Source organism: Peromyscus maniculatus, chromosome 13 (assembly GCF_049852395.1).
Source record: "Peromyscus maniculatus bairdii isolate BWxNUB_F1_BW_parent chromosome 13, HU_Pman_BW_mat_3.1, whole genome shotgun sequence".
In the NCBI taxonomy this organism is placed as follows: Eukaryota; Metazoa; Chordata; class Mammalia; order Rodentia; family Cricetidae; genus Peromyscus; species Peromyscus maniculatus.
The window spans coordinates 61,122,492-61,129,524 of record NC_134864.1 but is presented as its reverse complement, the minus strand read 5'-3'; positions in this window follow the sequence as shown (position 1 = coordinate 61,129,524).

Below are 7,033 nucleotides of genomic sequence, written 5' to 3'. Positions count from 1 at the left end.
TTTCCCCTCTAGCCTTGACAGTGTCTTGTGTTTTGTCAACTTTTTAAATTGTCCACTTGTAAGGATTTATAAAAATAGTATGAACATTTATTTGTGTGGCTATTTATTCCCTGGAATCATTTTGCTTGATACACATTTCACATACCTAAGAGCTATGTTACACTGCTCTATGTAAAATGTATTAGATCTATATATGGGTAATGAGTGGAAAAACTCCACCGTGTTAACAAATGTGATATACTTTAACAGTAATATTACATATTTTCCATTTTCATCAAGTACAACATAAATATATGTTAAATATTTCAAAATTGTTTAAACAATTACATATTCTCTATTTGATATAGTTGTTTATGAAAAGAATTCTCCAAGACTAAATGCTGCTGAGCACCAAGTATTCAGCTATATATTAATATTCATTCCAGAATTCATTTCAATAATTAGCAAGTAACAATATGCTTGATAACTCAATTATATAATGCTCTGTGGAGGAAGAAAAAGCTTCTTTGGCTTGAGTTTATTAACGGATACCAGCGTCAGCAAAGTGATGAGTATAAACTGTGCATCGAAGAGGCATCTCTCACAAGTGCTCTGACTTTGTTTTTCTCAAAGTGACATTCTCATATTCTATTCTTGATAACGTAATCAGTCAGAGTATTTAGTCTATGGCTCTGGAGTAGTATGGGAGATACACAATAGGGAGGACTCTCACGAGTAATTGTATATGCTAAGATAAGAAGCAGGGCAGTTCGGCCTTCCAGAAGGGGAGAGACAAACATGGAGGTACCTAAGGAACGCAACCAGTGTCTACGTGAGGAAATTCCAAGTCCCAGCTCGAGCGGCTTGATCTTAGTTGCCTTCTTAGGAAATAAAAAGTTCCTTCCCGCAATCTCAATGCTAACAAGTGCCAATAATTTCTCAAGGGATAAAAAAAAGTTGAATAATTTCTTATTGAATAGGCAAACTTTGCTGAATGCAGTTAATTTTCTCTTCAAATCCCTTTTGTGAAGAGTTACTGTCACCTCTGAGAGAAATGTAGAATGCTGACACCCAGGAACAACCCTCCCTCAATGTCTTACTTTAATGGTCTCATTCTTTAGATTGTGCGTGCATTGTTAAATTAAACATATCACACAGTTTTTATAAGATTAAAGAACCCTGTGCTGCTATAGTTTAAAACATTCAACTGAAGAAACTTCTTCGCAATATCACTTCTCACCCTTTTGAGTAAGATCAAGCAAAGAAACTTCTTCGTGACTAATGAGAATATTTAAAATATTCAAGAGAGAGCTTAATGTTCTAGTGGTCCCTTGTACCCGCTTTCCTGTGCTGCTATAATTATATTATATCCCATTGGGCACGTTGTACCATTGGTGATATAAACAAAGTTAATTTTTCACAGTTATGACGCAAAGAACTCCAAGATAAAATTGCCAGCTGACTGTGCTCCTAGTGAAGACACTCTTCTTGCCTACTGACAGCCACCTTTTAATTACCCCCACAGTGTAAGAGACAACCAGAAACTTGACCGAGAAGGACACAAAAGAGAAGAATGCTTTAGAATCTTCCTCTTCTTACAGTGATGTTTTTTGTACCATGAAGACCCCACCCTTATGGCCACACCTAGAACCTCATTCTGCCCCAAATGCTCCATATATAAATATACTCATGATGGAGTTAGAGTTTCAGAATATAAATTGTGTGTAGGGGGTGGAATTGTAACTTCCCTATGAAACAAATTACATACATATATATGATATGTGAGTAGCTTTCATTCTTTTTCAAATCCCTGATCTTCTGTGTATATCTTCACATTTGGAGCAATTCATTCTGAGCAAAATGATGCTTGCTAAATGTTAACATAGGCACAGGCAATGTTCTAAGACTTCTCATGTTTTAAACTTATTTATCACCTATAAAACTCTAGAAGGCCAACAAAGTTACACACACACACAAAAAAAAAAAATTTGATCCTCAGCAATATGGCAGTGACACACATCTACAATCCCTGAACTCAGTGGGCTGAAGCAGGAGGATTGCCAGTTCAAGATCAGGCTTCACTACATAGCAAGGCCTACTTTAAAAAAAAATGACATAAAAGCTGATTATTTGGAGCACTAATTAATTCACTTCAGGAAGAAAACTTAAAGGACCAGGTATCAAAGTCACATAGCCTGGAACACATCACACTTGCTTCTCAAATACTGGTAACATACTTACATTATTAGGATGTTGGATACCTAACAACTTGTCTTATTAAGGTCACAGATCCAAATAATAGTTGAAAAATCAAAAGCAATGTTCTTGCCTAGAGGAAAAAATGTTTTAAGATGTTCGCATCTATGTATTGCATTACCTTAAATATTTATATTTACATTTCCCAGAATCAATGTGAATTGCTTATGTGTCAAAGTAAATATGAAGATACATCTCCTTTGACATCAAATAATACACAAAACGTGATGTACATTTAATGGAAGCATTTGCACACACAGTATGTGAATTAATATTTAAAAGTATGTGTTATGATTCATTTTATCTCATCAAAAATAATTGGAAGGACTTTTCTTGTATTGTACAATTGATTAAGTATCAGTGCCTTGGTAAATCATTTTCCCTTACAGCTGTCAGACACTGGTGACATTTAGGAGAGTAATGTGAATAGCCTGTGATTGTTTCTGAGCCCTCAATAGATGCTTTAATCTCCACACTGAGACAAATTAGAGACAGAGTCTGGCATGGGGGTCCCAGTCACTTTCATTTACTGCATGTAACTCAAATGCTTATTCACTATCAAAAGTAATTACTCATGCAGATATAGTCTTCCAAGTGACACAGTGCAACCGTAAACATCTGGGTTACCTAGGCCATACCAGATGCTGTAAGCCTGTCTACACGGGCTTCTCTGGGTTTATGCAGAGAACACCATAGCACACAACATCACAAATTTTTCATCTGTACCCTGGGGCAGACGTGGTTCCTGATCCATTAAGCTGCCCGACCTATCACTAGAATCTGACATTCTTTCCTTTCTATTGCTACCTCACAATTGCCACCAGTGTTCTGTCATGGTCTTCCGGATTCGTCCCAAGGCAGCTCTCAACATTATCATTTAAGTTTTCCTCTGGCCAAATGCATGTATAATAAAGCATCCTCTAATCACATGCCTCATAAACAAAACACAGCTCTTCCACCCTCGTATTTTCTAGTCATAGATGGATGGTGCTTAATCGACTCTTCTAACCAAATAATAGAAACAGTTCTTCTAACATCACTGGTTCTGGACTGGGGAAGATGCACGGACTGGGGGGGTTTCTGAGACATATGTGACAGTGATGGTAACAACAAACGTTATTTGAAAATCTGATATTCAAAAGGTGGTCACTCACTGCCAGAAGAGAATGTGCTAAGTCTACATCAAATTGACGGTGTGACGATTCTATCCTGTGTATAGAAGAAAAATAATTGAGATACAACCAGAGTCAACCAAAGTCAGTGTACACAGTTCACTACAACTGAATTTGGTTGGGTTCATAGGCATAAGGAGTGCTTGCAAGTAGTACTCAGAACATTAAAATTTGCATTGCTAAATACTGGTTGTTGAATCATATGACATAGGCATTTTGGTGACTTGGAGTTATCAAATATTTCCCAATGGTCCTGTCTGATACTAAAGTTGTAAATGTATAACCTTAATTTTTATATATAATAATGAAGACATCATTGCTAACAAATGGTGGGAGAAAACAAGGTGATGTAAATTATGCCATTTATCTCCTTTGCCTGAATAAAACGTTGAGCATTACTGCGTTCTCTGTTCCTACTTACATCTCACAGCCTCCCCAAGACTGTCAGAGAGAAGATTAAAAACTGGCACTATGAATCACAGCTTCTTTAATACCTCGTTTTCTAAACACTGTACTGACAAATGATGAAAGTATTATGAACTCCTCAGTTCGATAATCCAATATTCCACCAGTTGTTAGCAAAAGTGGTGTGAAACAAAACACATTCTGAAGCAAGCGCCATGGGTAAAAATACTGTCTCTAAGTCTATAAACTTATTACATGCTATTACAAAGTGCCAACAGTTTCCCGTTCCCTGTCCTTTCATTTTTCTCTAAATCGATTGGAATTACCACATTAAGCCTGTGTCTCTGAGAGCTCAGCATGGAAATAAGCAGTCAGATTAAACACAGGAAGGTTGGCGAACTCTCACAACAGAGTTACTGCTCTTACCATCTAAGCGCTTCACTAGAATCCACGTGTATTAAGGGGCAGACAAACCTAAACACACTGCTTCATGTTCAGGGAAGGAAAGCCATTATAAAAGTTTTTCCCTCAAAAAGTTAATATTCTGATAGTAAATGCAATGCTGTGGATATCGCTCTATATAAATAAAACATTGATTGGCCAGTGACCAGGCAGGAAGTATAGGCGGGACAAGGAGAGAGGAGAATTGGGGGAACAGGAAGAAGGAGGGGGAGACACTGCCAGCCACCACCAGGGCAAGCAGCGTGTAAAGATGCCGGTAAGCCACGAGCCACGTGGCAAGGTATAGATCCATGGAAATGGATGAATTTAAGCTATAAGAACAGTTAGCAAGAAGCCTGCCACAGCCATACAGTTTATAAGTAATATAAGCGTCTGAGTGATTATTTTATACGTGGATTGTGGGACTGCGGGGTTTGGTGGGACCTGGAGAGAAGCCCTCCAGCAACAATGGAACGATCATATGAATACATTTTAGAATGAATCTGCCTTTTAAACAACGTTAAGATAGAAAGTATAAGATTTCACAGACAGTACCAGATTATCACGTATACAGTATAAATGACAAAGTTTGAAATCAGAGAGGGGGAGACTTCATTTGAATCACTCCAGAAAGTTCTTGTGGATGAAGTGTGACCTGTGCTTCTTTTAAGGGGTCATTCTACTCACATGAAGAACAGAGTTGGGGGAAGGAGGTTTCCGTACGGGTTTGGGCCTAGGTAGCCGCTGGAACTGGTAGCCAATGGAAATAGTCTTTCCAAGGCTGGATGGTTAAGGCAGCATGCTGCTCTTCCAGAGACTTGAGGCCAGTTCCCAGAAGAGAGCCTTTCCAGGACTACTACATGCCATTCGTACGTGGAGTCTGGAAAAGCTTTTCATCTAAGCGGTCCAGAGTAAAGAATGATTGCTCAGAGCTGGGCCGGTAGAGGGCAGGAGAGCAAGGAATGGGCAAAGTTGATCCTCAGACCATGCGTTAGAGTGCAAGAGCGGCTAGAAGTTCCGTTGTGCAGACCATGATAATGTGCATTTCATGAAGGTAGGAGGAAGAATCTACACATAAAGAATTACAGTTTCATAAAGAAACTGTAAATGAGATATACATGTTTAACCTGATTTAAACATTACACAATGCAGCTGGGCGGCGGTGGCGCACGCCTTTAATCCCAACACTCAGGAGGCAGAGCCAGGCGGATCTCTGTGAGTTCGAGGGCAGCCTGGTCTAGAGAGTGAGATCCAGGACAGGCACCAAGACTACATAGAGAAACCCTGTCTCGAAAAACACAACAACAAAAAAGATGATTTAAACATTACACAATGCTCACATGTATTACAACATCACAAGGCACCCACTGACATGTACGATTTCTACATTTCCCTGCCAGTTAAACAGACAAAATGCAAGGGCGTTTTCAAACGGATTTATCAATATATATATATTAGATATATATATCGTGACTTCTAATTTCACCAGTGTTTCTTACAACTTTCTAGCTACTTAGGAGTTTCATTACTTATGATTGCCATCAATCTGTGGGTCTCCTTTTCCTGGGCAGGTGGGGGTGGGGTGGGGGAGGTGGCTGATAGGGGGATGGAGGGATGGGGGTGGGGTTGGCTATGGACCCACAAGGGCAAAGGGCGCAGAAGTAGCCAGCAGGGTTCCGATGGCTGTGAGAGAGTTTCCATGAGTCAGCTCCGAGAGACAGCTCATTTCATTGTTCCAGGGGTTAAGTATATAAGGATTCTGAGGGTGAACAGCTGGAAGGGCTGATTCGTCATAACAGAGCCCCTAATTATCGTGGGGCGGGAGGAAAGAGCAGGACTTAGGTGCTGAGTCACACAGCATTTTCAAGGATCTCTGTGCAGGGTCATCCTCCTAAAAGGCTCAGGAATCTGAGTTTTAGAGACACTCTCCAAATCAGGTTAGGGCGGTAAAGGAAGTCCCCGCTGGGAAAGGGAGTCCTCCATCTCGAGCCGAGCTCAGAGAGCTACTGCATGCAACATGGTGGCTGCAACCTCAACAGCAGGGTTCTCCAGCACAACCGACAGCCAAGAGTTATTTGGCATTTCCTCAAAATTATAATTAGAATAATTTATTTTATGTGTTCTGGGTCTGGGGCAGGGTAGAGAATAAATAGTCAATTAAGAATCTCTCTAAATTGGCATTTTTTTTTTAGCTTTCTCGTGGATTAATTAATAAATAAAAAATAGTGTAGGTTTTATTTCTGAATCCATACAAATATGGAAATTGTTTTAAATGAAAAGACATTTAGATATTGCTGTGGGATGTTCTGTATGTCCTGTGGGAGCCCGTTCTTGGGTTCCTCGTGGCTTTACCCAGCAGGTCCGCAAAGAGGATGATTAGGACCATAGGCCTGAGTGCAGGTGTCTGAGATGGTCTGTACTTGGCTGTGCTAGGGGATAGTCTGTATGTCAAGTTGCTCTTATTGGTCAATAAATAAAACCTGATTGGCCGTGGCTAGGCAGGAGGTAATGGCGGGACTAACAGAGAGGAGAAATAAAAGAACAGGAAGGCAGAAGGAGTCACTGCCTGCAGCAGCCGCCAGGACAAGGAAGATGTAAAGTACCGGTAAGCCACGAGCCATGTGGCAAGGTATAGATTTATAGAAATGGACTAATTTAAGCTATGGGAACAGTTAGCAAGAAGCCTGTCACGGCCATACAGTTAGTAAGCAATATAAGTCTCTATGTTTACTTGGTTGGGTCTGAGCGGCTGTGGGACTGGCGGGTGACAAAAGTTTATC